Here is a 13,050-nt window from a genome sequence, read left to right as displayed (position 1 = left end):
CATTGGAGTGTGCTGGAATATGCAGGCTGCCCTGGGGACAAGATCTACCTTATCAATTTCATCTACATTTTGACTCTTTCTTTCTGACATATTGAATGCAGGACTTCACTAGGTAATTTGCACCTCTAGCTCCTAAGTGCTAAATGTTCTTTGTTACCACCAGTAATTTAGGGATTTAGCCCATGGGATGGGGCACTGGGCCCCTTCTCAAGAATCTAGCTAGTACAGACTCCCTAGATCATCCTCCTGCCGGCTCTGAGAATTTGGGAAGGGATAACTCTAAATAAAATTGGTTTGCATAATTGCCCTGTCCTTTGCCTACAGTATAAACTCTATGCATCTGGTCCTTCAAGTTTTAATATTTAGCAGGTGTACTTTAAGCTCTTGGAATTGCTTCTATTATACCTTAACCGTATACACCCTATTTTTAAAGTTTTTACTCTTAACAATCTCAGATTTTTGATATAGAAACTACTTTTTAAAATATGTACATAAATTAAACATATTTGAATTATGCATGTTGAACTTTGCCTTTAAAAGTAGTATCTTCACAGTGGACTTCAAAAATAATGTTTAAAGAAAGTCCACTGGTTTTATTTATTCTAAGTATATTTATTCAACCCTTGAGACAAACATGCCACTTGCTTTGGAAAGGAAATGTCTAAAATCTCTATTTAAAATCTTTAAATTTTGCTTAAAGAAGTGCATAAATAAGAAGCAGTCCTGGATTGATGACCAGAGAGTAATGACCAATACATTTACTTATTTAATTATTTAGCGCAATGCATACTGATTTGCCCATACCATGTTCAATACTGGTTTTAGAAACTAGAAATATAGCACAGATGAAAATTTAAAACAAAGTATTTTTACCCACATACAGTTTACAGTCTAACAAAACCTGATTTAAGGAATGTTCACCCTTTGTGGCATTAGGCAAGCCATTACTATTAGCTTTTAAAGATCTGGTTGCCAATTTTAAACATTTTGTTGATCTTGTTTGGGGAAGGCAAATCTCATTCTAAGACTTTGCTATATATATTTTTTCTGTGTAGAAATATGTATCTTAAATAAAAAACAAGCCTTAATTAATTTTACCTCTGTGACAAGATTGTACAGATATGCCATGATATGATCTGTGTGTAATTTACACATATATTTTGATTTATGATAGGTAGTACATATAGCTCAGCATATAAAATCTACAGTAATCTTATGGAAGAAGCTGTGATAATTTAGAACTTTCAAGTTTTTCAATCTTAAATAAAATATTGATATAAGAAGATATAACCCTACTCATTGAATTATATCATCTTCATTAACGTGAAAGTATATATAAATAAGAAATAATGTTGGAATGAGGTGATATCTCAAGTGGTTTTAATATACATTTCCCTGATGATTAGTGAGACGGAGAATAACAAATGCTGGAGAGAATGTAGAGAGAAGGGAATGCTCCTGCACTGTTGGTGGGACTGTAAATGGAAAACAGTGTGGAGGTTTTTCAAACAACTACAGATAGAACTACCATGCAATCCAGCAATCCCACTACTGGGTATATACCCAAAGGAATGAAAATCATCATGTTGAAGGGATACCTGCACTCTCATGTTCATAGCAGCTGTTTACAACAGCCAAGATTTGGAACCACCTAAATGTCCATTGATGGATGATTGGATAAGGAAAATGTGGTATATATACACCATGGAATACTATTCTGACATAAAAAGAATGAAATTCTGCCATTCCCAACAACATGGATGAGCCTGGAGAAACTAATTTTGAGTGAAATAAGCAAAGCACAAAGGAATAAATACCACATGTCCTCACTCATAATTGGGAGTTAAGAGAGAAAGAAAGAAGAAAAGAAAGACCACAGTGATACACTGGACTTGGACAAGGAGAGAGCCTACCTAAGGATACAAAGTGGCATGGGGGGAAAGGGGATGGGGAGGGAAGTCAGGGATTAATTGGGTGGGGGACACAGTATATAATTGCAATTTCAAGTAACGGGCATGCCACCAGTATTGTTCTGTCCATGACATCTTGGGCAGGAGTGGTGACAGTCAGCTTTGTACCCCATGAGTATTCATAATCAATCAAAAAAAAAAAAAAAAGAAAGAAAGAATGCTGGAGAAAATACAGATTATATGATTCCTTACTTTTGTATCATACAGAAATATAAATGATATATTAAGTTATAAACTATTGTGATGTCTTTCTAAATGTTTGGATCATAGCAAATACCAAGAAATATTAAATCCTAACATTAAAAGTATTTTTATCTAAAGGGCCATTTCGTTTTTTTAGAGATACATTTTTCTACCTAGATACCATCATATTTTCATCTCCTATAAACAATAAGCTATTTGCTACTTTGAGAAACGTTATTTACTTTGAAAATAGCTCATATTTCATTCAATTTAGAAAAATAAATTGGCATTTATCTCATTGCAAAGTTTAAAGTGTTTGTTTTAATGACAAGCATTTGCTATGTTTCAAAGCCTAATTCAAAAGTGGGTTTTGAGAGGAGGGATAAAACATAAACTGTAAATTCTGCTAATGGTGCAAAGTAGTCAGAAGGAACAGGCTGAAAGAAAAGTCAATGCAGTAATCGATAAACTCAAGAATGATGAAATAGAGGATATGCAAGTCTCATGATTAGTAAGCAGACAACAATTTATAGCAGCAGCACTACACAGATATAATCTGTTTTCTAATATTTGGAAAAGGAACAAATCTGGGCCTGAATGTACATTCAGACTCTCAATCAAATAGGCATATTATCAGAAAAATGTAATTAAATACATAATCATATTTTAGAAATGTGTACAGGTGGGAGATGCTTTTTAAAGTCTTTATTGTTATGTCTATTATTTTAAAATATATGATATTTTATACCTAAATACTTCAAGGAATTGAGTACTTCAAAAAACTACTCTGTGTGCTTAATTAAGATTTAAAATGAAGAACAACTGTTAAACATCCATTCTACAAAGCACCTCTGTTATTTCCTCCATTTTCAACTTTACAGTTATAGGCTTTTCAGTATAGCAGAGAGCAAAAATTATTACAAGCTGAGAGACAAAAATGTGAAAGAAAATTTCTGATTAAATCCTATATGTATATTAAATCTATTTTCAAACTGATCAGCAACATGTAATTAAATATCATTTGCCCAGTGAATATATTTGAGTTGTGATAATGTATATCTGCAAACCTCAATGCAAAATAGGGAAAATAATAATAGTAAAGTCATAAAACCTAATTATACCTAAATTGCATGGCTTCGTTTATGTATTTATTGCTATATTCTTTACTTTCTCTTTCTTGCTCTTTCCCCACAAATTTATTCTTTTACTAAGGATTCAGAAAGGACTGGTAATGGAGGAATACTTAACCCTATAAATAAATATATTTCCTATGAATATCAGTCCTGGTAGGAATTAGCAAAGAAGGAAATTCTGTTTCACATATTCTTCTTCTCTTACTTTTTAACTTCTCATAGATATTTTACTTCTCATAGAATCTTTCTCTTTGCTTCTTTTCCTAATCAAAATACATTTAGTGGAAATTGTATTTTTATCAGACCTTTGTACATAAATGTATATTTGTCATAGTTTCATATAACAGCATATCACTCTCTTTAAAAAAACAAAAAAAAAATTATGCAGGAGCACACAGGTCAGAGAGAGATTTCTGCGTGGAAGTTTCTTTATAGTAGCAATCATTTACTCTATCAGTGCATAATTTCCTGGCTACAAATATATTCTACATAGAGTAAAATCAATGAGATATAATCATAGGGTCTGTTATACTAGCAGACACTGTTTTGTCTGCCCAGATTTGCGCCTCCCTGCTTTGTGGCTAATGAATGCTAATTTTATTGCAGTCTCTGCTGAATGCCACACAACTGCATAAATATGAGGAAACTTCCACAGTCCCCTGCCACTGACCTCCAGGGGTTGATACAGATGGTTAAGCCAATTGGTGCATGGACAAGAATTAACCACATTGAAGGGAAGGACTCCTACTCCATGCTTGAGAAGAAAACGGTTTCACTTTCTTCCTCTGGATGTGAACACAGCATGTTGCTCCAGTTTCTCCACCTGACATCTTATGGCAAAGAAGGGAATTGTTTTAGAAGAAAAGTATGGAGTGATTTAAAAACCAGAATGAGGGAAAGAAACTGGGTTGCTCTCCTTCCTAATGCAATATAGAATAATATACTATCTTATTGTTTACATTTTTAAAGTTTGAATTAGGGTTTCTGTTACTTACAGCCAACAGCATTTTTATTCTTGACGATGGCTCTCAAGATGCAAAGACTTGAAAACATCAGTTCGAAGTTAGCAACTTAGTTCCAAAAGTATACAGACTAATAATCTTCCAATATGATTTTCTCATAATTTCCCAACATGACTTTCTCATCAAAATACATTTTATATTTTATGTACATTTACATTTCTTCCAGTCATGTGGCATAGTGTTTACTGGGCACCCACTTCGTGGCAGGCATAAGTATGAATACTACTTTAACTAACCCATTTAACAAGTAAGAGTGTTGACAACAGATGGTTGAGAAGATGCTCGTATTCCCCCTACTTTACAGGCAGATGAGATGATCCCGAATAACAGAGTGATTAGGTAAGTTTATTAAGTGGTAAACCCAGGATGAACCCCAAGCTGTCTAACTTAAGAATCCATTTTTCTATGGTCTTCATATACGAGGATACTTTAAAAAATTCATGGCAAGATTTATATTATCTTTTAATTTTATTTAAAGTACCCTTGAATGTCTATCTATAACATGAACACCCCATAAAAGTAACTCTCATGAATAATAATATTATGAGGAATGATATTCCATCTCTAGTACAGTCTATATTTTTCTGATAAGCCTGATTGGCTCTTATTTCAGCATTTGTTTCACTGAGTAACAACAGGTTGGAGTAATAAAACAAATACCTAAAACAGTGCTTCGTGTTAGTCTTCTCCGTCGAATCTCTTTTTCGTTGTTACCGTGTTATACATACTTCATTAATTTTGACTGAAATTATTCTAATTTTATTTTCTGGTAAATTCATAGTATTATACTTCTTTTATTCTGTAAATTTAAACATTGGGTAAAAAGAGAAACCAAAGCTAAGAAGGAAATAAAGATCCTCCATGATTCTAGAGAGAAAAATCAAAACAATTATCAGAACGTAATTGAAAAAGAAATTGGTCATCATTACATATGTTACATAAAAATAATGGTCATTTTATGAGTGTTTATTTACCCACAATCAGAGATAGTTTAAATAACTCTTTTGAAATGAGAATAAATCAGATTTTGTAATGGTTTTCTGAGCTCACTCTGTGTGATGCTAATACTGAATTTTGGAGCATTTAATACTACCTTGGGTTTCCGCCTTTCTCCAGATTCAGTGACCAATCTGCTAAAAAGAAGAAGTAATACAAAGAGAACCAGATTGCTAGTTTTCATAAAATCTGTTTTCAGTTGCTCACACTCTGCGCTTGTATCATAGTACCAGAAACCGGTTCTAATTGCCTGCGGTTAAGTCCTTGCCTCTCACTCATTTCCCATATCTAGGTTCCTAAATATCTGCCTTCATTAAAGCCCATTGCCCCAATTTTCCCCAGAATTAAATTGTGTTTTAATTCTGTTCAAAATACAACTTGCTTTTTAAAAAAATAATCTGCATCTTATAACTGTGTTCCTCCCTTAACCTTGCGACCAGATGTGTTTCTGAGTGTCTGCGATCTGTGTCTGTTGGGATGTTTCTCCATCCCTCTTGCTACTTCTGTTTGAATGTAACAGCTGAGCAACCAGGACTTCATCTTGCTGCCTGCTGCTTAAAATTCCTTTGGTATGGATATTTCCACACAGAGCTCAGTATGATCTCTTTAACCCAGCCAGCCAAATTCTATCTAGGAAAATAATATATCAGAGAATAACCTCTTCAGTGTCAGGTCTGAAACAGCTTCACAGGACTCAGTACTCCTCACCCAAAGTAATGGCTATGGATGGAAAAAGCCATAATTGGGGGTGGGGGGACTGTTCTTTCATCGTTAATTATGCATGAAAGGTAAAATGATATTAATCTCACTAAAACTGAAATAACAATATTATGAAAATATTACTTTTTATAACTTTAGATCTTACAGATAAAAGTACTTGAACCACTTGAAGACAGATGTGACAATGCATTTAGAAATTAATCACTTTCAAAGAAACACGAGAAAAAATAATAGAGACAATCCTGATATAAGTACATATGAATAACTTTTATTATTAGCTAAGTAATTATTTCTTTGAAATTTTTTAATAGATTAGGTGGAAATCTCATTTTGACACCAAACAACAGTAAATATAATTATCTCACAAGTTTAACCAATCAGATTACTCAAACTATATATTTTCTTTGAGTTTGTGGTTGTAAGTTTCTTCTGGATCTAGGTCAGGAGTTATGAAACTTTGTCCGTGAGCAGCCAGATGGAAAATATTCTATGGTTAGTGGGTGATGTGATCTGCAGTCTCCTTGCAACTACTTAACTTTGCTATTTTAGTGTGAAAATAACCATAGAAATTACATGAATGAATGGGGATGACTATGCTTTAATAAAACTTTATTTACCAAAAAAAAGATGGAAGACCAGATTTAGATAGTGGTCTGTAGTTTATTGACCTCTGAACTATTAGAACTTATGAAACTTACAGAAACAATGCTTGAAAATTACCTAAAATAAAATTTAATCTCATTTTTTTAATGATAATTCAATTCATATTGCCTGCTTTACTTTTCATCCATAATTATTAGGTTGCTCTTTCCTACATTTTATCTAATATGTGACAGCTATACACAGATGTTCTAATTCAGTAAGCTACACAATTGCTGACTGTAATGAAAGGGTGTCTCTATGTTATTTAGTGATGCCTTTCAATATATAGTTCCCCACCAATATTAATTTAAAAAAATAAACTGCTTTATTTCTGTTCAGATGTTTGTGGCACTTACTAAGACCCTAGTACATTTTGTACACTATATATGTATGCACTAGGGATACAAAGGTGATTAAAAGGATGACCTTGCTAGAATGAGTTACAGTGAGTACCATCTTCATTTCTCTTTGGAGTGTGGAACAGGCAAAAAAAGCATTTGAATGCACAGAGATACAAAGGTAAAAAATAATTAGATACCTGTGCAGTAAATAATTAATTCAGCAGATATGGGTTGTCCAAATTGTGCACATTCCAAAGAAAAGTTTGGGTTTTGCCCAGCTTCTAAAGGATAATCTCCAAACCCTTGGACTATCTTGCCTGATAAGAATGTCTTTGTTTACCTGTGGCCTTGAGAGATGCCAACTAGCTTATGCTAAAACTGTGATTTATGTTCGAGTCTTGGTCCACAGTCTATCATTTTGACTTTATGAGGGGCTGGTGACTAAGTAACTAAGGTCAGTCATGCAGGCAGTTGACTATGTCTATATGGCCAATCTCCCTAAAAAAACCTTGACACTAATGTTCAAATAAGCTTCTGTGGTCATCAATAATTCACACATGTTGACACACATTGTTGCTGGGAAGATGAAGCACTGTCGGTGTGACTCCATTGGAAAGGACTGTGGAAGCTTACACCTGGTTTCTCTCAGAATCTGCCCTGTGCACCTTTTTATTTTGCTGATTTTAATCTGTATTTTTTCATTGTAGTAAACTATACCTTAGAGTATATTAGCTTTGCTCAGTTCTAGTGAATCCTGGAACATGAGGGTGGTCTTAGGAATACCTCATCATAGTATCATTAAGAGAAAAGTTAGCTGTTCTGAATGTCTAGGCTATAAAGTAAGAGACAGGCACTAGTGGCCAGTGTGGATGGATTGGGCAGGTTGTGTAGGGTTCACGTGTCCTGAGTGATTAGTAAAACATTCTTAAGACTGTAAATTTTTTAAACTTTTATTTTTAGGAGTTGTCAAATCTGCCCTGCCACCCTTTTGTAAATAGTTTTATTGAAACACACCACAGCCTTTCATTAAGGTAATGGCTGTAACTACATTCATGACCTCTTTTAAATTTATATGAAAAAGCAAAACTAAGCAGCTACTGAAAATGAAGCCAATGATAGTAATGACAGGAATTTCAGCAATGTGTGATACTTTAGCCCTGACCATAGACAAGTATAAAGGCTTTACCTGACAGCATCAAGGGGGAAAGCTGCCCTCTCTATCCCAGACCTGATGCAGTTTCAAACACTGCAGTCTCTGTGGGGAGTTGCAGTAGGGGACTCAGGCCCCCTGGCCATCCATGCTCTTACTCATTCTAGCATTCCTAGCCCAGGCTCTTTCTTAGAAGATCTCTTTATCTGGGCCTTTGGCCAAGGCCTTCCTCAGTTACCACTGCGGAAGCCTCCACATCAGGGAGAGGAGATGGAAAACTTGCACACACATTTTTCCACTCTAACTCAGTCAGTACTCAGTACTTTTCTACTCCTAATCTTCTCCCCTTTCTTGCTATGTCCCCCCTCCCCTACACCAGGTTTCATAATACTGCAGAAGCCTTTTTTTCAGTGCTCCCACTGCAGTGAGAAGACACTCCACCAGTGCGCCATTTTCATGGGAAAATTGGAATTGGGGCAGGGGTTAGAGGCAGCTGGTGATTTTCCAGTGTAAGGGAGGGAGCCAATAGAAATTTGGGTTGTATAAAGAACATTCAGAGAAGTATGGGAGTGAGCAATTGGGAAAGAATAGCTTACTGGTGGTGCTCACATCTTTGGCAATGATTGATTGTTAACAAGAAGTGATTTATGGTGTTTTCTTTTGACTACAAAATTAGTTGAAGTTACCACCATGCTTAGATTCAACCTGACCTTAAACTTCTGAAGGTATTTGGAAAGAGTGCCAAAAACTGGGTTTTATAAAAAATTTGGCAGAGGTTATAGTTCAGGGCTCAAGAATTCTTTTAGTAATATCTTGAAATATTATTGAGTAATTATGCATTATCCTTACTTTGACAAATATTACCTTTTACAATATTTTTGTAAACTATATTAAATAACAATATATTTTCTTAATAATTGTATATATCTTTTTATTTTATTTTATTTTATGTTTTTAATATTTTATTTTGTCAATATACAATGTGGTTGATTATTGTGGCCAATTACCAAAACCTCCCTCCCACCTAACTCTCCCCCCTCCCTCCCAACAGTGTCCTTTCTGTTTGCTTGTCATATTGATTTCAAGGAATTGTAACTGTTATGTCTTCTTCCCCCCCACCCCCGTTTTTTTGTTTATTTATTTATTTATTTTCAGCTCCCACAAATAAGTGAGAACGTGTGATATTTCTCTTTCTGTGCCTGACTTGTTTCACTTAATATAATTCTCTCTAGGTCCATCCATGTCATTGCAAATGGCAGTATTTCATTCTTTTTTACAGCAGAGTAGTATTCCATTGTGTAGATATACCACATTTTCCATATCCACTCATCCGATGATGGACATTTGGGCTGGTTCCAACTCTTGGCTATTGTAAAGAGTGCTGCAATGAACATTGGGGAACAGGTATACCTTCAACTTGATGATTTCCATTCCTTTGGATATATTCCCAGCAGTGGGATAGCTGGATCATATAGTAGATCTATCTGCAATTGTTTGAGGAACCTCCATACCATTGTTCATAGAGGCTGCACCATTTTGCAGTCCCACCAACAATGTATGAGAGTTCCTTTTCCTCCGCAACCTCGCCAGCATTTATTGTTTAGAGTCTTTTGGATATTAGCCATCCTAACTGGGGTGAGATGGTATCTCAGTGTGGTTTTGATTTGCATTTCCCAAATCACTCAGCATTTGGGAAATGCAAATCTTTTTATTTTATTAACCTAAAACTACTAGTCTTACAAGGGGTCAACACTGGTTTCACCACGCTGCCAAGTGAGTTCATGGCACAAAAAAGACTAATCACCTATGTTGTGGGCCAGGTCTTTGGGCACTTTGAATTTGGGGTGGTTGCCTCAGTGGGCTGAAGCCTCAGTGCTGAGGTCAACACCAGGAGGACACCCTGAAATTGAAAGTACATATTTTTGCTGCCTAACTTTCCACAGTGTCTTTAATCCACAATAAGCAGTAGAGTGAGCTGTAAAGATAAGGTCTTCTGGAGTAAGAGTGCTGAGTTTGAATTCTAACTTCACCACTGGCTCTCTAATCTTTACTTGAAAAATGATAGCATAGATTTGTTTTAAGAATTAAATTACCTAATAAAAGTTTAGTATTATCTTTTAGTTCTATTCTCCCATCAACTTTTTGAAGTACCCTTAGATATGCAAAGCACTGAGAAAAATACCCATTTGATAATAATCACTCACTAAACAGTTTATTATTTTTTGAAGAGCAGATATTTGTACTCATCTCATTCAACAGTGTATGATGCTCTCATTAATTTTTTTTTTAAAAGTTTGATTTGGGGAGATCATATTTTACTTAGCATTTCTTAATTAATGAGCGTGTTCTTTTTTTTATTTTCTTATGGAATGTCTTGGTTTGTGAATTATGATTCAAGTTGTTTGCTCATTTTTATATTATAGAATAAATCTCCAGCATTTTTCTTTATAATAATTTTTTTCATGATGCTTTAGTGTCAATTTCCAAAAAGCAGAACCCAAGACAAAGGTATATGTGATACTATTTTTTGAGGAAGTATAAAATCAAGAAAGCAGAAGTGAGAAACAAAGGAAACAATGCAAACCTGGTTATTACTTGGTTTTAAAATGTACTGACCACTTGATCTCATGAAATCCTGAGTAGTAGTAAAATGGTTACATATCAGCAAAGACCACATGACAGAGGAAAGGTCTCTCAGTATGCTGACTCTTGTATCCAAAGTTTTGCACTCATATTTTAACTGACCTAGAAATTTAACTTACTTATGAATACAAGTTGAGACATCTCATGCTTCAAGGCCAGCAGGAAAGCCCTGGCTTTGTCATAAATGTAGCTTTTTCTGATTTTCGTTTGTTTGTTTTAATTTGGAGTATAGAAATACTTTTATATGTATAGTCTGATATCTCTATTTTTAAGACATTTTATCATGTTGAATTTATATTATACCTAGTTGTATACATTATACCTGATTAGCTAGTGTAATCCTAAAACTTTTCCTCAACATCAATTACAAGGAATTATTCTCTCTGGTCGTTAAGATTGTGTTTCTAATATATTTAAACAAATCTAAGTCCAAATAGTGATACTCTGTTACTGGTAAAGAAAAGCAATACAACACATTAATAGGTCTTGGAAGAAATGAAGTTAAATTTAACATATTTCTTGACTACTTATACTTGTGAAACAAGAATAAGTTTAACAAATTAAATGACACTTTTCAATAGACATTTTTCTTGTACCACCAAGAAGGCATATATGTTTTATTTTCCTTTCTTTCTGAAATGCATTTTAAAATAATATGCTTATAAAGACCAATCATTTTTCCAAAATAATAAAATAAGCATTTTAAAGAAAAATCACTTTTTCTCACTATGAAGGGCTATTGAATTCCCTATTCCTTTGTTTTACATGGCATTAGAAATGGAATTGAGTTCTAAAATCATCACTATAAATTCTTGTCTTTTATAGAAGGGCTATTTTATAGTTGATTGCAAACTCAATGTCCCATATTAGCAATTCATCATTTTACAGTATTAATATTCATTTTTACTAAATATGGAAACCTCATATAATCAGTAATTTCCTCATCAATTTGAGGAAATCAAATTCATTATTAAGAGTTAGTATAATAATAACAGCAAAATGCCATATCTGGCTTAAAAATAAAAATAAACAAGTCTTGATTTACCTATTATGTCTAATTTTGCATGTTATAAGAAGAGAGAAAATTATAATGTAATTCATATATTATTTTAAAGACATTTAGTTAGAATAACTCACTCAACCTATAAATTAAATGAGAGAAGGAACCAAAGAAAGAAAGAAAAAAGCAAGACAGCAAAAAAGCAAGGAATTAAGCAAGAAAGCTAAAAATAAAGTTATATATTTTTTTCTTACTGAAGATACCAACACAAACTGGAAAATTTAGTTGACTTCAACCTTTTTTTTTTCTTGCCAATATAAATTCTAAGTAAGTGTATGTGTTCATCTCAGAGAAATATTTTGAGGTTTGTATATGTATTTTATTTGAGAAGTATACATGGCTGGTAAAGTGTACAATTAAGTATGTTACAGTAAAGCAAGGGTTTCATGCTTCCAAAAGTAAAGAAAAAAGTGGCCAGAGATATCTCACAAAAACTTTGTAGATATATATATATATATATATATATATATATATATATATACATATATATATATATATTTATATTTATATATTTATGTTTGTGTATGAATTAAAGAATCCATCCTCCATAATAAGATATCTTTAAACCCATTACTTGTAAATCAGACAGAAAAGACTTTGAATTGGAAAAGTATATGATATTAAAATAAATGTGTTTACTTTGTTAATGACAACTTTTTCTATAGCAATCTAAACTGTAAACATCTTCCCATCATTGCCTTAGAAAAGCACAACAAAAGAAAAAACTAGTATTATAAATAAATATGCAAAAATCATGATGATTTTTCTAATTTTACCATTATTTAATGTATGCTTTAACCTTCTAATATGCATGGATTTAAAAGTTATAATATCTATTGTATTTTAATTTAGCTGGATGGTGTTAAGAACTGAATTGGAACCCCACTCTCCACCACAAGCCCTAACCCTCCAAATGACTGTATTTGGAGCCTGTAAGGAAGTAATAAAAGTTAAATAAAGTCATAAGGATGGACCTTAATCCCATAAGATTTCTGTCCTTATAAGAAGAGACGGAGAACACTAAACAGCTCTTGATTTCTCTCTTTTTCTCTCGATCTCCAACCAGTCACAGAGAAGAGCCATATAAGGACCCAGCAAGAAGGCAGCCATTTGTAAGCCAGGAAGAGTGCTTTGACCAGAAACCAGATCTTCTGGCACCTTGATGTGGTACTTCTAGCTTGTAGAACTGT

This window comes from Galeopterus variegatus, unplaced genomic scaffold, assembly GCF_000696425.1.
Source record: "Galeopterus variegatus unplaced genomic scaffold, G_variegatus-3.0.2 Scaffold1575, whole genome shotgun sequence".
Taxonomy (NCBI): Eukaryota; Metazoa; Chordata; class Mammalia; order Dermoptera; family Cynocephalidae; genus Galeopterus; species Galeopterus variegatus.
This window is presented reverse-complemented; position numbering follows the sequence as displayed.